Source organism: Ranitomeya variabilis, chromosome 2 (genome assembly GCF_051348905.1).
Source record: "Ranitomeya variabilis isolate aRanVar5 chromosome 2, aRanVar5.hap1, whole genome shotgun sequence".
NCBI classification, from domain to species: domain Eukaryota; kingdom Metazoa; phylum Chordata; class Amphibia; order Anura; family Dendrobatidae; genus Ranitomeya; species Ranitomeya variabilis.
The window spans coordinates 581,746,246-581,770,402 of NC_135233.1; the positions used below are offsets into that span (position 1 = coordinate 581,746,246).

General features: G+C 46.6%; 1 long non-coding RNA gene across 1 annotated transcript in view; it reads right to left on the reverse strand.

Annotated features, from left to right (window-relative positions):
- Positions 1-10,753: 10,753 nt before the first annotated feature.
- LOC143809741 (uncharacterized) overlaps positions 10,754-24,157 on the reverse strand; it is a 32,386-nt gene continuing 18,982 nt past the window's right edge. The window contains exon 3 of the long non-coding RNA XR_013222428.1: positions 10,754-10,864. This is a non-coding gene — a long non-coding RNA (uncharacterized LOC143809741). The remainder of the gene's footprint in view (positions 10,865-24,157) is intronic.

Below are 24,157 nucleotides of genomic sequence, written 5' to 3' on the forward strand. Positions count from 1 at the left end.
CACAGCCGGAGGACTAATTACCCCTAGAGATAGAAAAGGGAAAACTATCTTGCCTCAGAGAAAATCCCCAAAGGATAGACAGCCCCCCACAAATATTGACTGTGAGAGGAGAGGGAAATAACATACGCAGACTGAAATCAGAATTTAGCAAAGGAGGCCACTTCTAGCTAAATAGAAAGAATAGGACAGAGTACTATGCGGTCAGTATTAAAACACTAGAAAATATCCACCACAGAAAATACAAAATCTCCACATCTAACTAAAGATATGGAAGGTATATCTGCATCTCCAGAGATACCAGCTTGGCTGAACAAATCCTTATACAGACCAAGCTGGACAAGACAAAACATGGAAAAGAACTGAACAATAAGGCCCACAGCATGTGGACTGCAAAAATCAAGGCCAGAACTTATCTTTGTTGAAATGAACAGCAAAGCAGGAGATACCAGGCAGGGATGTGAATCCTCCAGGAACAATGGACAACTGGCACTGACTAAAGGGTCAAGCAAGACTAAATAGCCCAGTCAGAATTGCAAAAAGTGGACACACCTGATGAATGCTGCGATCCAGAGACAGCAGCGCTACCACTTATAACCACCGGAGGGAGCCTAAGAGCAGAATTCACAACAGTACAGTGGATGATGGACAGGAAACGGCATGGACAGAAGATGATGGTCGATGCCGGGTGCACCGCCGAGGTGGATTGGAAATTTCTGAGGCTGAGGGAATCAGTGGGCTTGGGGGTTGTGCAGAACGAACTAGCAACAGGACTGGAGGCTCGGGCAGACCAATGTGCTAATTTCATAGTGCCAACACATGCAAAGAACATCAGAGGCTGTATTACCAACGGAGAGCAGTAGTGCAGGGGGATCGTGTCTCCCTGGACTACCACACATCTTAACTATATCAACGTGCCTTGCACGCCACTGTAGTTAACAGTAGCTTAGTTCTGGGGGAGCACGGGGCCTGGGTGACCGCACCCTCTGCCTTCCCTGTAGCTGCGATACGACTATCACAGGTTTGATATTTCCACAATGTACTGTGCCAATGTTATCAATATTATATGCAATTTCTATTTTCTTCATTTTTATTTTTGCCTGATCTCCAATGTAAAATATAATTTTTTTTCCCAACCATGCACAATCCAATCGCCCTTTAGTCCCACAAGGTGACAAGCGACAACGTTCTCCGTGGTGAACGTGAGACTACAATTCTCCGTGGTGAACGCGACGTACAACAAGCCTGCCATTTGTTTTATTTTCATTTGCAATTTAATAAAACATTGTGCTCTCTGTCTAAAGTAATCATGAATTAACAATGACCCCCAAAACATTTGCAGCCATAAATTAAGACAATGCAGTAATTATTGGGGGAAAGGCCATTTTATTACTGGAGGATTATTAAGATAAATGCAGGAGACAGACAAAAGGCAGGGCACTGGTTTACTGTTATTGCTGGAGGAGACAGTTCAAACCACATTAACGGGAGCAAAGACAAAATGGCATAAAATGTGGAGTCGAGAGAGCAGGGTCTGGTGTAGAGCGTCTGATGGATAAACCGACCAATATGTTTTCTTTTCCTTTTATTGAGCAGCTTCAGTCCAGGATGTCCTACCTTGTAAAACAACAAAAGCCAACGGATTGCTTAATGAAACCTTTTACTTGGCCTGATGAGCTGCAATGTAAATTTTCCATGTATTTTTCACAGCTTTTATATGCAGTCAATGCCATCCGCAGTCCTTTCTGTGGTCTGTTCTCTTATAATTAACCCACTATTTTCGTTTTCCGCTGTGTCTTAATATTTGTATTTTTATGATGTGCAAATCAGCAGACGACCCCAGCAGGATAACTGAGATGTATTTTAAAAGGTTGTGCATCCAACAGCTTGTACTAAACCCACAAATATTTCTTTATGTGCTGGCGGCAGGGGTGGTGACGTCCAATGCGAGTATGAAACGGTTGCGGCACTTTGTAATTGGGGCTGCGTGAGTCACAGTATTAGTGTTTTATTGGTATCAAGGGAAAACCCTTTCAGGCGTAAGTTCCAGACAGGAGCTCTATAGTTCTTAAACTATTTATTACTTGGAAGAGGGCAATGCAAGGAGAGGCTAGTGGGGCACCAGTATGTGAGGGGCATCAACAATGCCACCCTTCCGTGGAGAGGACATTTAGTTTTCAGGGCTAGTAGGGCAAACTTAATTATTTTGGAACTGGTAGACCTACCCAGTTTAGTAATGATTACCCATCATATTTGCAGAACCCTGATCCAGCAGCCACATCTTTAGGCCATGGCCTCCTGGACTTGGACCTTCAACCGTCCAGACATCCCTGGCACCTCTTCTTCGATGCTCTTCGTCATTGCGACATGACGCATGTCTGAGGTTTCTCCAGGCCTACTAATCAGAAGAGGCATCATGAATGCTGGAGGGATTGATACTTTGCTCCTGATGTGCTATTTTGCTGATTCTGTTGTCTGGCCTCGGCTCACCTGATTTGGACCGTAAAGTGACTTCTAGGTATTGAGCCCACCTGTGACAACCTCTCTTGCCTCTGGTTTGATCGTCCAGCCAGCAGCCCTTATGTGGAAGCAATCCAGTGGACCCTGATGTAAGATCAGATCCCTTTTATAGTGTGAAGGCCCGGGTTCCTCTGGAATCTGTTAGACGGAGTAGCTTGTACCAAGTCTGTCTGAAGTAACCTTTCTAATCCTGTTCATCTGTTAGACGTAACACACATATTGTTTGTGATCTATGTAACATAACATGGTAGTCTGACATCGGCCTCTTATCTGCATTTCAGGCCTAATTCTCTCAATGATTGGTTTCTTAAAGAACCTGTGCATAACAGAACTTCAAAATCTAGATAATCTCTTTTTAAAACAAACCAGATCACAAGTGAACATGTTTTTTTTTATCTTATTTTATTCCTGCTGCCCTCTTTAGTATTCTGTTTTGATTTTGTTTTTTAAATTTCGACATACGGTTCCAGAGATGGGGGCACTTTTTATTTAGTGGCTATACAGGATCCTCTTGGGCGTGTATTTATGCTGCTCTGCATAATTACCCTGTGAGCCACGCCTCCTTAGTAAATACCATAAAATTTAACACTAAATAAAAAGGTCCATATCTCTGGAACCACATGATGGATTTAGAAAAAAAAAAAAGCTTGGAGGAGCAGCAGGAATAACATAAGAGCAAATTCTGATTACTTTTGACCTGGTGACGGGTTTTCTTTAAGGAGTATTTGCTGAATTTTCTTACTCATGATGCACTTTTTTATGTTAAGCATAAAAAAATTTAAGTGCTCCGAGCACTGGATGATCAAAAAATCAAGTTAAACGGCATCTATTGGAGTTGTCACATTTTTAGCCCTTGGCCCAGCTTACATGGATTCCTACATGGGGTGGTCTTGGTGTTTTTAGCAATGACCTCTCCCTGCAGAAATTAAGTGCCCTGTATAAGGGAAAAAGCTCAAGAAAAACCTAATTTACTTTCATAAAACCTGCAAACAAATTAACAAGCGTATAATATGAGGGAACGACTCAAGGGACTTCAACTATGTCTCCTAATCTCCCTTCCGTTGACTTGTGAAACACGTGCATTTGCCTGAGATTATTAATGCATCTGCTCGCTTTCACACAATGAATCACATTAGCCTCCCCTCTGCCCTCAGATTTCATTAGGAATTTGGCTTTGTATCAGAAATCTGCAATGGCTGCGCCTCTGTCCAGGACCCCATAACTTTCACAGGCCCTCTGCCGCTAACAGACAGTTTATTGATTTCTATTTTTAGGGAATAAAAGAAGTTGAATGGCATTAGGCTGGTATGAGATGAAGGTCATTTTGAGGGAAGATCGTGGAGATGAACTGGGAGTCTTGTGTAACACTGAATAAACATGATAATGTATCCTGCGTTCTGTGAAGGGTATGGCGCACATAGAAGCACAGCTATTAGGCAGGTCTATAACCCACCCGGATGTGTGAGGCAGGCAGTTTTCACTGGCGTCAACACCTCGTCCCCCATGGGTCCTTAACATAAATGGCAACTTAGTGAACAGCGCTGCTTCCTGATGAAGAATTTAAATGGCTGCATAGTGGAGAACTGTAGCACGTAAAGTGGTATCGAGGCAATCCTACACTAGAAAGTGGTTTATGGCATGCTTCCTAATATGCATATGTAGGAGATGTGTGTGTGTGTGTGTGTGTGTATGTATGTGTGTATGATTTTTTTGGAGGTGCTGCCCATTCTCAGTTTTTTTAGCATATATTATATATTTATTAAAAAAAAACTTTCTTCTCACCCCCAATGCTGGTGGTCTTTGTTGTCCTTTCTCATTCTCGGGTCCTCTACTGGAGAATGGGCAGCACTTCCAAAAAAAATCATACCTTGATCTAATGCCGCTAGGCAAAAATATATGTAACTGAACGTGAAGTTCTTAGTTTAACATTCTGATAAGACTGTATGAAGCCTACTGCCACGTCACGGTGAACCTCAAGGAGCAGCGTCGTGCACTAACCACCGCCACAGCAACCGTGCACCAGCAGGGCGGGCGGCCTCGGTGCCTCACCGCGCCCATGCTGCAAGACTTGGTCCACCTTATCTCCTCCCCAGGGTGTGGTCTGGGGCTTAGGTAGCTGGCCTCCAGAGGCATCGGGGTTCAGTGTCTGGAGAGGAATACTCCAGAGAAGTGTTTGTGTCTATGCGACACAATGAGAGCAAAAATAGGCTGGACTCCCTTTTGCAGTCTCCTGCTAATTTAAAATCACCTGTGCCTTTTTTCCTGTTTTTTTTTTAGTGTTGTTCCAATGCACACAAATTGAATAAACATGTGGAAGTGCAATAATTTTCTGGGAAAAATCCTTAATTTTCTGGAACAATTTAAAAGGTGCCAACACTTTCGGCCATGACTAACTTTTTTTTGCTTACTTTATAGTCTACCTTATAGTTATGGATCTGTCACTTTGTTGAAAAACTGTTGGACAACCCCTTAAATAAAAAAAATAAATAATTTTCTAGTATTACTATTTCATTTATTATATCCAAAGTGATATACTACTTTTCTTATTCTTTATTACGTTTTACTTAAAGATAAATCGTTAAATTTTCTTTCTTTTTTTCACATTTTGAATATAAATCGTCTTATTTAATTGTGATAATTCCATATTACATTACAAATTGTATTTTAGGAATAAGTTTTGTTTTTTTTAAAAAAAAAATTTGATATTTTATTATAGTATATTAAATTATAATAATTCACACTCCACTCCCCATAAAATAATACCATAACAGTTCTTAACTGCACTCTACTTGTTCTTTGCCTCTATTTTGTTGTTTTGGATTTTTTTTTTTACTTAAAATTAACTTTTATGATCATATCATATCTCGATGTATAGTTCAACTTCTTTTTCTTTCTATTTCTCAGTATTTGACATCTGTTCATAAACATTAACACCTTGCTGGTGCACATAGAACCCCTTAACATCTACAAAGCAATCCTCAAGTTTGATGGGTTACCTCGGCAGTCAGGAGTAGCTGGAGGCCTCTATCACCAAATACTATAGACCAAATTTGAAACACAACAAAAATCGAAATGCCAAAATTGCTGTTTTTTGGTTTCCACACCTCACCAAAAAAATGCATTAAGATCCAATGTACCAGAAAATGGTTTCAATTCAAACTGTTGCACGGTGTGCGAAAGACAAACACTCGCAACGCTCCCTTAACAGAAAAATATAACATTTATATATCTCGGAAAACTGCAACATATTACATTTTTTAAATAATTTTTTTAAGGCAATAATCTAACGAAACAAACTATTGCCTTCATGGGACTGACCTGGAGAATCATGCTGTCAGGTCAGTTTTACCCTCTTAAAAATATGGGAAAAAATTGAAACCCCCAAAAAAACAGCAATGGTAGAATTGAATTTTTTTTTCACCATTTCAGCGCACTATTCCTATTTGCAAGAAAACAGACCCTGATACAGCTAGATTGACAAAACTTTAAAAAGTTATTGCTTGCGGGAAAAAAAGGGAAAAATTAAAACGCAAAAATGAAAATTTGGGGTATTCTCACAAGATCTACTGTACTAATCCAGTCCGTTCCTTCTGCGGGTTGCAGGAAATTTTGGAAAACCTGTACTGCCACAACGTCATTTGGGACCTTATGAAAAATTGTCTTCCCGGCGTCTTCCTGTTTGCAACATCTCCCTATATGTAGCAGCATTTCTATGACCATTTGTTTCTATCCTCTGCCAGAACAAAATATAGGAAAGCTGTCAGAGCTTTATTTTTCCCGAAAATGCTATTATTTTTCCAATATGGCGCCTGTGAACAGCTCCTATTTATCTGCCGTATTTGTACCGTTTTATGATGCAATCTATTGATACAAGTGCTCTTTCATGTCTCTAGTACTTCTAGTTAAGATGCACATTTTACGAATTAAAACCCATTACCGAGAAATATAAGGACCTGTCAATCAAACTGCGGCATTCAGAATATTGATCATTGTTTTCCTATTGATTGCAGGCATTTTCCAGATCTGCCCCAGCGTCTGCAAGAAGTCTATGCTTTCTGATGGCTGAAATGTACTTAACTCTTGTGCTGCTGGATGGTAGAGACCTGGCATAGTGAATTGGGCTACCTCTCCTGACTGGGTGTAAGTACATTTACTACTAGCTCCTTATGTACAGGAGTTAGAAAGACATGTCCTAATGTATATATGAAATATATTTTGTTTTTTCCTAATATACATATTTGTGCATATATTGCATGTCTGAGAAATGTTTCCTTAATTTTTTATTTCAATAGTCAGGATTATTTTAGGATTAGTTGTGTCTGGCCAGTTGTATTAAAGAGGTCATCCACTACTTTTACATTAATGGCCTATCCTTAGGATAGATTATCAATGTCTGGCCAGGGTCCGGAACCCAGCACCCCCGCCAATCAGCTGTTATCGGTGCCCGCAGAGCTGGACGTCTACTTTTAGTGGCCACCGCAATGTACTCCACAGCTGCCTCCTAAACAAATCATAGGAGGCGGCTGTGCAGTAGCAAGCCCCAGACACTACAAGTAGATGGCCAACTCCACAAGTACCGTAAGTACTTCCAGCCGGTGCCACCGATAACAGCTGATCGACGGGGGTTCCGGGTGCCTGACCCTGGCTGATCAGACATTGATGACCTATCCTAAGGATAGGCCTTCAATGTAAAAGTAGTGGATAATCTCTTGAAGCCTGACATGGACACGATTGGCGCAAAGTTGTGCATCTGTCCAGCGACCAAAGTGGAGTCAGAACATGCTTCATCATACAACTTTTTTGATCGGGCTCCAAGACTAATTTGGAGAAACTGATGTGCCAGATGACTGAGACTGATCCCATAGGAATTAACAGGATCAATCTCTGCATTAGTTTGGAACAGAAACCCGGAAGGAAAAAAAAAACAGGGTGGCCACATAAATGAATACCAATATATAGCAATCCTGCTTTATTTTGCTTTCATATCATCACAATACAGGTGGAATTTAGCTTCTGTAATGACTGCAAAACTAGGACTTGCCACTTGGATATTGTCTGATTGAGTTGAACCACTTGGACTATGGAAACCTATGCACACCATTTTCTTTATTGTTCATTTGCTTCCAAAATGTAAAGTTAAGCAACTTTCTGAATAGTCTTCATTTAGAAATGTTCTCAAAAATGGCAGTTACAAAGTGTCTTTAAGCCTTTCATCTAGCGGAGTGTTTTACAAAAAGGTTACAAATCTGTACTAGCTCCTGCTCCTGGATCTGATGGCTCTTCCTGATCTACCTTTCCATTTTTTGTTAGCCTAAAATCATTATTCTTTCATCCAGAACAAAATAGTTTCCAATGCTTGAGAATTGCAATGTGTCCACAAAAATATGATGCTATAGGGTTGATCCGTATGGCATTCAATTATTTTTTTTTTCAATAGGCCAGTCTCCTTGAATTACGAAAAGGAATAGAACATGCTGCAATTTTTCATGTGCAAATTCAGACCTTGTAGAAAAAAAGATGGTCATCGAATCTGAACAGCCCTAATGTATAACCTAATATTTATCAGATATGCCTCTCTTGGGGTTTAGAAGGCTACAAATTTAAAGGGTAGGTAGGATCCAGCACTAATTTTAATGAAGATGGTATATATATTGTAAGATTGTAGCAGCATCGTACCCAGTGAAGAGGCAGTGACCCACAAAGTTCAAACACAAAAGTCTCTTTAATGTGTGTCCTCACAGCATTAAAGTCCAATTCACATAAATGTATATAACTTCAGTGGATATTATCAGTATTCAGTTTACACTAGTTCATAGCAATACAAATCATATGGCTTTAGATTGCGGTCCCTAAACAGGACAGACTTCACTAGTCCAGTTTCCCTGGGCGACCGCACGCCATATTACAGTCTCCATACACACAGCCTCATATGTTGCAGACATTACACACGCCAGCCCTCCTCTGACTAGTTCCCATGGGTGTCCTGCATCACTGTATCACAGTCTCTTTACTCACACAGTTGTACACAGTCCAGGATATCCTCTGGATAGCAGTCAGGCACCATATCCTCCTGTTTGCAATCTTTACACATGCCAGTCCTCTTTCGGGCACAGGACATCCACCTACGGGCACAGGATATCCACCTCCGGGCACAGGACTGTCCACATCTGACTCCTTCGGGCACAGGACATCCACCTCCGGGCATAGGACTTGTCCACATCTGAGACCAGTACCAAGGACGACTTGCATCACTGTATACGCTGTGGGTGCCAGGCTATTCAGCTGCCATGGGTTCTGGCTCTGCTGGCCTGCGCCTCCATGTACTCAGCCAGCACTCTGCAGGCTTCTGCTCTGCACACCAGCACACACCAGACTGACACCGACGTGCACCTGACACACCTGACACACCCATACCCCTTACTGCAGGGCTTTTAACACACACAAACCTGTGGCCTTCAGCCACACCTATGGACTTCATCTGTCTGCATGCACATTCTGGGGAGCTCAAACAGCGCCCCCTTGCTGTAACAGAGGCCACAGCCTCACAATATGTATATATATTTTATTATTATATTTGATTTGTCGCCCCAGTCTCCCATTATATTACTATTTTTTTTTTAAATTGCATATTTAAAGCTAAACTTGCCTGGGCCCTGAAGGGTCAAGGTGCTAAATGTAAAAAGCCCTTATCTTTCATATGAAAAACTTCATTTATTTATTGTGAGATTCTAATTATGCATTTTTTTCCTATCCATCTCTTTTCTTAGAGACTTAATCATTTTTACATTTTTATACAAGATTTATGTATTCGGAGGCAAGAATTTTCCCCCTATTCCTAAGCAGCAGCATTGTGCTTCAAGCTAGACCAGGTGAAATCAGTGAATCAGATTTGTAACAGTCAATGCCAGGCTCTGAAAATTGATGGAACCAAAAGCAAAAAATGCTGCACTTGTAAGTTTCTTCCCCCCGTTTCTGCTGAATGCAGCTGCGCAGAGCTCCCCAAGCAGAAAGATCCGATATGGTCTCAATGTTCAGCCTGAGAGAGGAGCCGGGGAGGCAGAGCTGAAACCCAATGAGTATTCCAGCTTAAAGACTCCCTGTAGGCGTCGTTTGGGGAACGCTCACATTTTTTTTTCTTTTGAATTTTTTTTCCTCTCCTAATTCTGCCAAGCGTGCAGGTTAAGAAGATCACCCCACAAATGCTGCAGATGCACATATCGCTTCTGGCAAGTTAGTACCTAGCAGTAAAATGAAGACCCATGGAAGAATCATTCGGAATCTTTAGCAGATAAAGTATTTCTCAATTTTCATATGTCTATGATGTCAAAGAGCAGTATCTTCGACCACTCACAATCACTTTTAGACAGATGGTCATTGCACTATTTTGCTGGTTCATTCAGTTTCGAACATCCCTGATGTACGGACCGATGTTGCATCGGAAGACCTGGCATGACTGCTGGGTCTTGCCCCTGACTGGTGGGTCTTGCCCCTGACTGGTGGGTCTTGCCCCTGACTGCTGGGTCTTGCCCCTGACTGCTGGGTCTTTCCCCTGACTGCTAGGTCTTTCCCCTGATCGCTGGGTCTTCCTCCTGACCGTTGGATCTTCCCCCTGACCACTGGGTTTTCCCCCTGACTGCTTGGTCTCCTCTTCCCCCTGACCACTGGGTTTTCCCCCTGACTGCTTGGTCTCCTCGCCCCCGTGACTGCGGGGTCTTGCCCCTGACTGCTGGGTCTTGCCCCTGACCGCTGGGTTTTCCCCTGACCGTTGGATCTTCCCCCTGACCACTGGGTTTCCCCCTTGACCGCTTGGTCTCCTCTTCCCCCTGACCACTGGGTTTTCCCCCTGACCGCTTGGTCTCCTCACCTGACTGCTGGGTCTTGCCCCTGACTGCTGGGGTTTGCCCCTGACTGCTGGGTCTTGCCACTGACTGTTGGGTCTTGCCCCTGACTGCTGGGTCTTGCCCCTGACCATTGTATCTTCCCCTTGACCATTGGGTTTTCCCCCTAACTGCTTGTTTCCTCACCCCCCTGACCACTTGGTCCCCCCATTCTCCACCCTAGCTGCTTGGTCTTTCCCACGACTGATGGGTTTTTCCTGAACTGAGCTATCTTCTCTATATATGCCCATGAAATGGTTAGCTCAAAAGAGACCCTGTCTCTTTTCCATTAGGTCTATGACATCACGTGATTAAAAACTGACTAGCCGAATCCTTCTAAGTTTTATGTAGAAACAGGAGGTCAATTTTCATTGTATGAGTCACTGCAAAAGTCGCTGGCAGAGGGGAGGAAGGAACAGCTGGGTCACAAGTTGAAGAGGGAAATTATTTAACTAAAGAAAAGAGACTTCCTGTTATATAGAGCAGAGAGAAAAGAGAAGGATTAATAGGCAGAAAGGCAAAATGAGCAATTGTAAGTACACAGTGCTATATAATAATATATTAAGACTTTGTTGGGAAGAGTGCTTCTTCGATCAAGAAAATCCATTAATAAGTGTTTATTTTACCCATATCTAAAAATATTTAAATGACCCTAAGCTGTAATATCAGACATACCTGTAGATAGGTGCAATATTGTTTTAGAAGAGAAGAAACGTGTTTTTTGTTGCTAGACAATCCCTCTATATAACTCATCCACCTGCCCTGGTCTAACGATGGCCACTATGACATACCCTCTATATAACTCATCCGCCTGCCCTTATCTAACTATGGCCGCTATGACATACCTTCTATATAACTCATCCGCCTGCCCTTATCTAACTATGGCTGCTATGACATACCCTCTATATAACTCATCCGCCTGCCCTGGTCTAACGTTAGCCACTATGACATACCCTCTATATAAATCATCTGCCTGCCCTGATCTAACTCTGGCCGTTATGACATACCCTCTATATAACTCATCCACCTGCCTTGATCTAACGGCCACTATGATTTACCCTCTGTATAACTCAGCCGCCTGCCCTTATCTAACTATGGCTGCTATGACATACCCTCTACATAACTCATCCTCCTGCCCTGATCTAACGGCCGCTATGACATACCCTCTGTATAACTCATCCGCCTGCCCTGATCTAACGTTGGCCGTTTTGACATATCATCTATATAACTCATCCACCTGCCCTGATCTAACATTGGCCGCTAGGACATCCCCTCTATATAACTCAACCGCCTGCCTTGATCTAACGTTGGCCACTATGACATACCCTCTACATAACTCATCCTCCTGCCCTGATCTAACGGCCGCTATGACATACCCTCTGTATAACTCATCCGCCTGCCCTGATCTAACGTTGGCCGTTTTGACATATCCTCTATATAACTCATCCGCCTGCCCTGATCTAACGTTGGCCGCTAGGACATCCCCTCTATATACAGGTGCCTCTCACAACATTAGAATATCATCAAAAAGTTAACTTATTTCAGTTCTTCAATACAAAAAGTGAAACTCATATATTATATAGTCATTACAGAGTGATGTATTTCAAGTGTTTATTTCTGTTAATTTTGATGATTATAGCTTACAGCCAATGAAAACTCAAAAGTCATTATCTCAGTAAATTGGAATACTTTATATAACACCAGCTTGAAAAAATTATTTTAAAATCCCAAATGTTGGCCTACAGAAATGTATGTTCAGTAAATGCACTCAATACTTGGTCGGGGCACCTTTGGCATCAATTACTGCATCAATGCAGCATGGTATGGAGGCGATCTGCCTGTGGCATTGCTGAGGTGTTATGGAAGCCCAGGTTGCTTTGATAGCAGCCTTCAGCTCGTCTGCATTGTTGGGCCTGGTGTCTCCCATCTTCCTCTTGACAATACCCCATAGATTATCTATGGGGTTAAGGTCAGGTGAGTTTGCTGCCAATCAAGCACAGTGATACTGTTGTTTGTAAACCAGGTATTGGTACTTTTGGCAGTGTGGACAGGTGCCATGTCCTGCTAGAGAATTAAATTTCCATCTCCAAAAAGCTTGTTGGCAGAGGGAAGCATGAAGTGCTCTAAAATTTCATGGTAGATGATTTGCGCTGACCTTGGTCTTGATAAAACACAGTGTACATACACCAGTAGTTGACATGGCTCCCCAAACCATCACTGATTGTGGAAACTTCTCACTAGAGCTCAAGCAGCTTGGATTGTCTGTCTCTCCACTCTTCCTCCAGACTCTGGGACCTTGATTTCCAAGGTCTAGTGTGAAGTATCCACAATCAATGATGGTTTGGGGAGCAACATAATCTGCTGGTATAGGTCCACTGTGTTTTAATAAGACCAAAGTCGGTGCAGCCATCTGCCAGGAAATTTTAGAGCACTTCACGCTTCCCTCTGCCAACAAGCTTTTTGGAGATGGAAATTTCATTCTCCAGCAGGACTTGGTACCTGTCCACACTGCCAAATATATCAAGTCCTGGTTTAAAAACAACAGTATCACTGTGCTTGATAGGCCAGAAAACTCGCCTGACCTTAACCCCATAGAGAATCTATGGGGTATTGTCAAGAGGAAGATGATAAACACCAGACCAACAATGAAGATGAGCTGAAGGCTGCTATCAAAGCAACCTGGGCTTCCATAACACCTCAGCAGTGCCACAGGCTGATCGCCTCCATGCCACGCCTCATTTTTGCAGTAATTGTTGCAAAAGGAGCCCCGACCAAGTATTCAGTGCATTTGCTGAACACACATTTCAGTAGGCCAACATTTCGGATTTTAAAATAATTATTTCAAGCTGGTGTTATAAAGTATTCTAATTTACTGACATAATGACTTTTGGGTTTTCATTGGCTGTAAGCCATAATCATCAACATTAACAGAAATAAACGCTTGAAATAGATCACTCTGTGTGTAATGACTCTATCTAATATATGAGTTTCACTTTTTTAATTGAACAACTGAAATAAATTAACTTTTTGATTATATTCTAATTTTGTGAGATGCACCTGTAACTCATCCGCCTGCCCTGATTGAACGTTGGTCGCTATGACATACCCTCTATATAAGTGGAGCGCCCCCACACCACCGCAGGGCCGAGGGGTACCCGGAGCCGGGCCTCTAGGTCTCAGTCCTGGGGTTGTCACGGTGGCTAGACCCGGTCCGTGGCCCTGTCCGTCAGTGGGGGACGTCCGGTGAAATAGGTGGTAGTAATGGTAGCGATGTAACGGTGCGGTTGTGGGGTGTAAGTCGCGGTAAATAACGAGGACACCAGTTTGCAGTCTCTTTACCTCTTTACTGGAGATCTCTGAGTCCTCAGTCCAGAATACGGTTCACCAGGCTGCGCAAGTCCGGCCGGTCCAATGGCACCTCCAGAGTTCTCCTCTCAGGTGGAAATCTGTGCCTTCCTTCTAGCGCTATGTGTTGTAGTCCTTCCCTGCTGTGCTTACGGAAAGTAACCCCACAACGGTTGTGTCTGTTTCTTAAGTTCCCTCACAACTCGATTTGATGTTCCTCTGCAATCCACCCCTTCCCTGTATTCAGGTTGGAATGACACCCGTTTGTCAGGTAGGCCTGGAGTTCTTCCGGGACCCTAGAGACGCCCCTCTCCCGCAATTGCCCCCCAAGACTTCATAGGTGATATGTGGTAGACAGCCCGCCTGAGACCGACTGTCCTGCCGCTGTTTGGAGTATGGCTTGAAGCTGTATTCTAATCCACTCCCTCGGCGTTCCGGCCACCGGTATTGCGCCTCAGCAAGGTGCTGCCTCTTTCAGCACAACCCCTGCTGGTATTCTCCTTCTGCTTGATCTCGTTTCTCACTCAGCACAATCTGTCTCGCTTCTAGTCCTTTCCTTGAGTCCCGCCGCTTCCAGGAGCCTGCGCGGACCCGTTACGTTCTTTCAATGCCAAGCCTCTGCCAGGATCCCACCCCTGGCAGAGACCCTACAGTCTCTCCCTTCACAACACCCCCTGCCACAGGGTGTTGCTCCGTTCAATCCCATCAGCGTTCTCTCTAACTTTCTGCCTGACCCCCAGTTTACCCACTATGGTGGGGAGTGGCCTAATGAATAGCACCCTTAGCTCCCCCCGGAGGCCCAGCTGTGAAACATATTGGTGTCTGTGATACCTGATTGGAGGAACTCCTTCGGTGCCATCGAACGTACCATGGCTCCCCTTAGCGGCGAAGCCACAGTACTGCAATGACCAGAACTCTGGGGCGCTGCACTCCCCCCTGGTTAAACACAGTACTCCGGGACTGGGAAGAAAAACAACAATACAGATTAGTAAACAGACATACAATTTTGTTGAGTGCAAAACAATAAGTATACTTGAACAGGCTTCCCTTTATGGGAGGTGAGGACACTTTTAACGTTACAAACATGGTCAACATTATAAATTACAGGCTATGCATAACTCCTGTTACCCAACCGGGTATTCTACTTAGTGCAAATTCTGGAACAATAAATTAACATTGCCTTTAAGAAACATACACTCTTAGTTTACCAAAGGCCTTCCTATAATCACATTACAGGGTAAGGTAACTTCACATTCTCCTACTTTGAACCTGCAGGACCGCCTGTCCCTATGGCACCAGACCTACTGCCTCTCCTTTCTTTTACAGGACCGCCCTGTTCATCCAGGGCCTACTGCCTTTCTCTACTATACATGGTATAGACATAACATTCCTTTCGTTTAAAGAACTCTGAGCCAGCTCTACTCGGCTCCTTTAAGGACTCACTCTCTAACCCCTACGGGTTCACTCTCTGTCCTTAGTAACAAAGTAACTTTCAATGGGGACGCGGGGTTTACCTTCTATCCTCACCTTCATTATTACTTTGCTCACTTTCAACTATGCAGACCTCTATCTCTACCCCTACGGGCTCTCTGCATCTTTTCTTTCTGCAAAACATTATTTAGACATTTCAACAAATTCAACACATATAACTTAGCATGTAAAACAGTTACATTTCTTTTCAAGGCATCATTATGGCATTACTGTTCTGCAACAGTATCTCTCTCAAGTTCAGTTTCTCACATCCCCTTTAAGAGGAGACCAAGTCTTTCTAAGGTAGCTCGTCTTCTCAGCCTACCGGCCCATGCAAAGGTTCCGGCATGGTATCTTCGCAAAGTGTTTTTAACTGGAACCGGTAGGAAAGGTATCTTCACAAAGTGTCTTTGGCTCAAACAAATAGGGCAAATATCTTCGCAAAGTGTCTTTGGCTAAAACCAGTAGGGTGCACCTTTAAGAAGGTGCAAACTATTTACAAGGAAAGTTCGAATCATGCACAGTCCATGATTTCTGCAGTTTGTATAACTTTTGTGCAACAACTTCAGAAAAGGAAAACAAACAAAGAGGATCCCGGGTTAACAGAGGGATCCATTAACCCTGGGCGGGTTTAGCAGCAACTTAAAGGAATAAAGGACAACCAGTAACTATTTACATTTTCAGGTTTCCGAGGTTTACTCTTCTTCTGGTGGCTTGGGCTCCTGCCCCCCAGCCACCGTGGTGCCAGCGTCCGCGGTTCGAACGTGAAGATGAACTCGACTGGCCAACTCGGTGGCCGCAACCAGGCGCACCGTTGCGATGGTGACAAGATCGGGTGCTCCTGGGACCAGGTCCGAGGCGGTAAGGGTCGCGGCTCCAGACATACACCGCCGAACATTCCGTGCATACCACCCGAGCGGGTTCTGGTGGTGGCTGTAGGTCACCGAATCCCCCTTTTGCAATGGTTCTCCACTTCGGCCACAGCAGGGAGCCCTCACGTTACAATGCGCAACAAAAACGTCAGTATCCAATCCTGGCTCGTGTATGAGGCCCCACCCTCTTCTTGCATGGTAGGCCAACACAGTGCCCCGCCTTGTCACATCTCTGTCATCCCATGCCGGAGGGGGTTGTTGTACTTTCGATGGGCCCATCGACTCGGCCTCTTTCCGGCCTTTCCACTGTAGAATCAAGCACTGTCTATATTGTTCCCATGTAAGCACCGCAAGAGTGGACCCGTTCTCCCGGGATCCATCTGCTCTAAACCAGGGGGTGTCCCACCGAAGAACTACTCCATCTAAGCTCACATCCACAGGCTCCCCCACTCCAGTCGACAGCGGTGGCACCATCCTTCCCAGGTCATCGGGGGATAGCACCATTAGCCCTGCCGAGATAAGTCGCTCCCTACTGCGATAGAGGTGGGTCATGGAAGCGGGCTCGCGGAGGGGAGCAGGGACGCCGGCCATACCTGCGCCCAATATGGTTCCATCGGTGTCGCTCCGGTCCGTTAACGAGGACGCTAGAGTCTGCTGCAGCCCGGACCGGGGCTCCTCCAATGGGATGCTCGGATTCGGCTCCGCTGGCTGTGGTTCCTCCTCCTCTAACTCCGAGGTCGGGATTGGTGGACGTAACTCCGCTGTCGGATCCGCATGCTTCCGGTCCATCTCCGGTGAAGAAAGGCAGGCCTGAACTGCTTCTTCCTCGCTCAGGCACTCGCCGTTCATCATCGCTGCCTGATAGTCGGTGGCAGTGCATACACCTAGCTCCGCCATTTCTCTGAGGTCGGGCTTCTCCGTCACCAGCCTCTCGCCGTTGCATATCAAGGGGTGTTTCTCTTCTGCTTTGGGGCAGGTCATTCCTCTGCAGCCAGAAGTGCAGGGGGCGGTAGCCATTTCTCGCGCCACACTGGGAGTCTCCGCCCATAACACGTCCTCCTTCCCCTTGGGTGTAGCAATGGCGGTGCCTTTTGGCGGGAACTTTTGGCGGCTAATGGCGCAGCACAGTCTTTGTAATAAAGTACAGTCCAAGCACAACAAAGTACAGTCTCTAGGCACACATGACCTGATTCTTCAGGCTTAAGTAGATCCTGTTCGTGACGCCAAGTTGGAGCGCCCCCACACCGCCGCAGGGCCGAGGGGTACCCGGAGCCGGGCCTCTAGGTCTCAGTCCTGGGGTTGTCACGGTGGCTAGACCCGGTCCGTGGCCCTGTCCGTCAGTGGGGGACGTCCGGTGAAATAGGTGGTAGTAATGGTAGCGATGTAACGGTGCGGTTGTGGGGTGTAAGTCGCGGTAAATAACGAGGACACCAGTTTGCAGTCTCTTTACCTCTTTACTGGAGATCTCTGAGTCCTCAGTCCAGAATACGGTTCACCAGGCTGCGCAAGTCCGGCCGGTCCAATGGCACCTCCAGAGTTCTCCTCTCAGGTGGAAATCTGTGCCTTCCTTCTAGCGCTATGTGTTGTAGTCCTTCCCTGCTGTGCTTACGGAAAGTAACCCCACAACGGTTGTGTCTGTTTCTTAAGTTCCCTCACAACTCGATTTGATGTTCCTCTGCAATCCACCCCTTCCCTGTATTCAGGTTGGAATGACACCCGTTTGTCAGGTAGGCCTGGAGTTCTTCCGGGACCCTAGAGACGCCCCTCTCCCGCAATTGCCCCCCAAGACTTCATAGGTGATATGTGGTAGACAGCCCGCCTGAGACCGACTGTCCTGCCGCTGTTTGGAGTATGGCTTGAAGCTGTATTCTAATCCACTCCCTCGGCATTCCGGCCACCGGTATTGCGCCTCAGCAAGGTGCTGCCTCTTTCAGCACAACCCCTGCTGGTATTCTCCTTCTGCTTGATCTCGTTTCTCACTCAGCACAATCTGTCTCGCTTCTAGTCCTTTCCTTGAGTCCCGCCGCTTCCAGGAGCCTGCGCGGACCCGTTACGTTCTTTCAATGCCAAGCCTCTGCCAGGATCCCACCCCTGGCAGAGACCCTACAGTCTCTCCCTTCACAACACCCCCTGCCACAGGGTGTTGCTCCGTTCAATCCCATCAGCGTTCTCTCTAACTTTCTGCCTGACCCCCAGTTTACCCACTATGGTGGGGAGTGGCCTAATGAATAGCACCCTTAGCTCCCCCCGGAGGCCCAGCTGTGAAACATATTGGTGTCTGTGATACCTGATTGGAGGAACTCCTTCGGTGCCATCGAACGTACCATGGCTCCCCTTAGCGGCGAAGCCACAGTACTGCAACGACCAGAACTCTGGGGCGCTGCATAAGTAATCAGCCTGACCTGATCTAACATTGGCTGCTATGAAATACCCTCTATATAACTCATCCGCCTGCCCTGGTCCAACGTTGGCGGCTATGACATAGTCTACGATGTCCATTTGTTGGGGCGTTTTGAGATTTTTCACGGCTAAGAAGTGTTGTGTATTTTTGCCATTTACAGTCCACAGTGGGATCTGCTCTCACTTTATAAATAAGTCATGATGATGATAATAATGGCCCTATGCAGATCAGACGCTTCACTTTTGTAATTGTAATTGGAGATATTATTATTTTAGTGTTAATTAGAGGCATGTAACATTGTGTTTAGCGCGGGTACACAACAACCTTGCTTTATAATGGGATTTAAAGCTTCACGTTCCACCAGAGACCAAGACAATTTCCAAACAGCATTTACACACATCTTCAACTTCGACAAAAGGCAATACTGCTGTACCCACTGGGGATCCTAATAGGAACCGTTTTCCTGTCTTATATTAGCATTATGTTCCATTAAGATTATACAGAATGTAGTATGGTTAATATATCTGCGCACTAAAGTGCTCGCCCTCGTTTAACCGTTAGATAACTAAGGGATTATTGAAACCTTTGGTTTTTTTAAAGTCATGGAACTATATGACTGTTAAAGGGAATTTGCCACTAGAACAGATCACTTTAAATTATGTGAGCGCTGCAGTCCATCAGCACCTGCATTCACACTGTCTGCAGTGCCTGCCGGTGGGCTGCTGCATTCACATTACACTTAGTGCCTGCTGATGGACTGCTTCAGTGTGAATACAGCAAAGTCAGCCCTTAAATCTCAATTAAAACTTAACATTTAATATATATATACCTAAAAAACATGAATAAACATTATATACATAAAGTGCTCGTGATTGCCAGTGCACAAAATAGAAAATGGCACAATCTCACCCAAATTGCTGTTTGCTGGCACTCGGAATTTTGCTCCAATATCATGAGACCAGACAATGGGGAGAAAGGACATCAAGACCAAAAAACGACGGAGGGAAGACACATTGTTTCAGGGAGGCTATATTTGACCATGGGCACTACAAAACAGGCTCACACTTGGGTACTGCCCTTGTAAGGGCGGGAGTTGGTTGCAGAGGGCACGACAGGGTAAATAGGCCCCCGTGTCTCCCCCCTCCCCCCTCCGTCGTTTTTTGGTCTTGATGTCCTTTCTCCCCATTGTCTGGTCTCATGATATTGGAGCAAAATTCCGAGTGCCAGCAAACAGCAATTTGGGTGAGATTGTGCCATTTTCTATTTTGTGCACTGGTAATCACGAGCACTTTATGTATATAATGTTTATTCATGTTTTTTAGGTATATATATTAAATGTTAAGTTTTAATTGAGATTTAAGGGCTGACTTTGCTGTATTCAGTCTATATATTTGGAGTCAGAGAGATTCAGAATAGAATTTCTGGGTTGTTGCACTGCTAATATTCCGATGGACTGCTTCACTCACACTACCTTGAGTTTTCGTTGATTAGCTGCTGCATTCACACTACCCTCAGTGCCCGCTGATGGGCTGCTTTGCTCATATTACCATTCCGTGCCCGCTGATGGGCTACTGGGCTCACACTACCCTCAGTGCCCGCTGATGGGCTGCTATGCTCACTCTACCCTCTGTGCCCGCTGATGGGCTGCTTTGCTCATATTACCATTCCGTGCCCGCTGATGGGCTACTGGGCTCACACTACCCTCAGTGCCCGCTGATGGGCTGCTATGCTCACACTACCCTCTGTGCCCGCTGATGGACTGCTGTGATCACACTACCCTCAGTACACGCTGATGGGCTACTGTGCTCACACTACCCTCAGTGCTCGCTGATGGGCTGCTGTGTACACACTACCCTCAGTGCTCGCTGATGGGCTGCTGTGCTCACACTACCCTCAGTGCCCGCTGATGGGCTGCTGTGCTCACATTACCCTCAGTGCCCGCTGATGGGCTGCTGTGTACACACTACCCTCAGTGCCCGCTGATGGGCTGCTGTGTACACACTACCCTCAGTGCCCGCTGATGGGCTGCTATGCTCACACTACCCTCTGTGCCCGCTGATGGACTGCTGTGATCACACTACCCTCAGTACACGCTGATGGGCTACTGTGCTCACACTACCCTCAGTGCTCGCTGATGGGCTGCTGTGCTCACACTACCCTCAGTGCCCGCTGATGGGCTGCTGTGCTCACATTACCCTCAGTGCCCACTGATGGGCTGCTGTGTTCACACTACCCTCAGTGCCCGCTGATGGACTGCTGTGATCACACTACCCTCAATACCCGCTGATGGGCTACTGGGCTCACACTACCCTCAGTGCCCGCTGATGGGCTGCTGTGTTCACACTACCCTCAGTGCCCGCTGATGGACTGCTGTGATCACACTACCCTCAGTGCCCGCTGATGGGCTACTGGGCTCACACTACCCTCAGTGCCCGCTGATGGGCTGCTATGCTCACATTAGCCTCAGTGCCCGCTGATGGACTGCTGTGATCACACTACCCTCAGTACCCACTGATGGGCTGCTGTGCTCACACTACCCTCAGTGCCCGCTGATGGACTGCTGTGATCACACTACCCTCAATACCCGCTGATGGGCTACTGGGCTCACACTACCCTCAGTGCCCGCTGATGGGCTGCTGTGCTCACATTACCCTCAGTGCCCGCTGATGGGCTGCTGTGTTCACACTACCCTCAGTGCCCGCTGGTGGACTGCTGTGATCACACTACCCTCAATACCCGCTGATGGGCTACTGGGCTCACACTACCCTCAGTGCCCGCTGATGGGCTGCTGTGTTCACACTACCCTCAGTGCCCGCTGATGGACTGCTGTGATCACACTACCCTCAGTGCTCGCTGATGGGCTACTGGGCTCACACTACCCTCAGTGCCCGCTGATGGGCTGCTATGCTCACATTAGCCTCAGTGCCCGCTGATGGACTGCTGTGATCACACTACCCTCAGTACCCACTGATGGGCTGCTGTGCTCACACTACCCTCAGTTCCCGCTGATGGACTGCTGTGATCACACTACCCTCAATACCCGCTGATGGGCTACTGGGCTCACACTACCCTCAGTGCCCGCTGATGGGCTGCTGTGCTCACATTACCCTCAGTGCCCGCTGATGGGCTGCTGTGTTCACACTACCCTCAGTGCTCGCTGATGGACTGCTGTGATCACACTACCCTCAGTGCCCGCTGATGGGCTACTGGGCTCACACTACCCTCAGTGCCCGCTGATGGGCTGCTATGCTCACATTAGCCTTAGTGCCCGCTGATGGACTGCTGTGATCACACTACCCTCAGTACCCACTGATGGGCTGCTGTGCTCACACTACCCTCAGTGCCCGATGATGGGCTGCTGTGTTCACACTGCCCTCAGTGCCTGCTGATGGGCTACTGGGCTCACACTACCTTCAGTGCCCGCTGATGGGCTGCTGTGCTCACACTACCCTCAGTGCCCGCTGATGGGCTGCTGTGCTCATATTACCCTCCGTGCCCGCTGATGGGCTACTGGGCTCACACTACCCTTAGTCTCGCTGATGGGCTGCTGTGCTCATATTACCCTCCGTGCCTGCTGATGGGCTGCTGTGTTCACACTATCCTCAGTGCCCACTGATGGGCTGCTATGCTCATGGAGCGCCCCCACTGCCGCAGGGCCGAGGGGTACCCGGTACCGGGCCTCTCTGTCTCGGTTCTGGGAGTGTTACGGTGGCTAGACCTGGTCCGTGACCCTGCTGAGGGGCGTCCAGTGAAAGTTGAGAATGTTGTGGTGTGGTGCAGGTCACGATGAATAACCAGGTTGCAGTCTCTTTACCTCTTTACTGAAGGCTTCAGGATCCTCAATCCGGAGTATGGTTAACAGGGCTGTCTGAGACCGGCCGGTCCGATGGCACCTCCAGAGTTCCCTTTGCAGGTGGAAATCTGTGCCTACCTGCTAGCGCTTGTGTGTTGTAGTCCTTCCCTGCTTAGCACCACGGGATAGTCCCCACAACTGTTGTGTCTGTTTCTGAAGTTCCCTCACAACTGATTCTGATGTTCTTCTTCGTCCCCCAGATGATATGGCTAGGACGCACCCGTATGACGGGTAGGCCTGGAGGTCTTCTGGGACCCTAGAGTCTCCCCTCTCCAACTGTTGCCCCCTATGTCTGCTTAGGTGATTTTGGGTGAGACAGCCTGCCTATAACTGACTGTCCTGCCGTAGGTTTGAAGTAAGGCCTGGAGCTCAATACTTCCTCGGCGTTTCCGGCCACCGGCTACGCGCCTCAGTAGGATGTTGCCTCGGTCTTGCAGCACGACTCCTACTGGTGTTATCTCCTTGTTGCGTTGATCTCGTTTCTCACTCTTCACAATAAACCTCGCTTCTTATCCTTTCTTGGGGTACCGCCGCAATGAAGTGCAGGCGCGGTCCCGTAACGTTCTCTCTGGTTGCTAGGCCTCTGTAAGGATCCCACCCCTGACAGGGACCCCCCTGAATCTTCCCCTGCAACACCCTCTGCCACAGGATGTTGCCTGTTTCAACCCAGTCAGCTTCTGACTAACTTCCTATCTAACCCCCAGTTTTACCAGATTGTGAAGAGTGGCCTAATACATAGCACCCTTAGCTCCCCCTGGAGGCCAGACTGTGAAGTGTATTGGTGTCTGTGATACCTGGTCAGGTGAACTCCTTCAGTGCCATCAGATGTACCATCACCCCCCTTAGCGGCGGGGCATCAGTACTGCAACGACCAGGACTCTGGGGCGCTGCACTCACACTACCCTCAGTGCCCGCTGATGGGCTGCTGCTCTCACACTACCCGCTGATGGGCTGCTGTGCTCACACTACCCTCAGTGCCCGCTGATGGGCTGATGTGCTCATATTACCCTCCGTGCCCGCTGATGGGCTGCTTGCAACTTGACCTGATGAAGCTGGACTACTTACTTTGAAAATTCAGGTCAGAACGGCTATATATTTCTGATAATAAAATAAGCTCTAGCCAGTCTCATCAGGTCTAAGAAATCTTTTTGCACTTTTTATTGTGAAATCTTATGACAGAACCACTTTAAAAAGGACTTTTCACCAGTTTGAGCATGGTAAGCGGACCACATCATGGAGCAGAATTGGCTGCAGAGCTGCATGAAATATTGCTTTCTGTCACAATTACACCTATTGGTGTGTCTGGACTCAGTGAATGACTGTTCTGCAGTCCAATTTAGGGTTGGGGCATGCTGAGCTGTCAGTATGGTGATTGACAACTCAGCAGTTCAATTGGGAGCTGGGGCCAACTGAACGGTTAGTGTCTTGAGTGACCATTTAGACATCAATTGGGACCAGGGTGTGCGTGACTTGCTCCATGTGTCTCCTGTTTGGAGTAATTACCTGGCTATTTAGCCATCTCTCTGCCTTATACTTCTGCCAACTGTAGCCTTGCTCAAGTGTGTGTGTTTGTTCTGTGCTCCTAGTCTTGTATTCTGATCTTTGTTGCTTGACTTTGGATTTGCCATGACCATCCATTTGCCTAGCCCTTCTGTTGTGAGCCACTACCTTCTTGGAATTCTGACCCAGGACGGTGACATGACCACACCTTTGTTTCACACTTGTGTCTATGACGTACCCTCCTGGCTTTTGTCCTTGGACCACTTGACTACCCAACCTCCTGACTTGTCCGTGAGTAGTAACTTGCATCACACTTTCATTT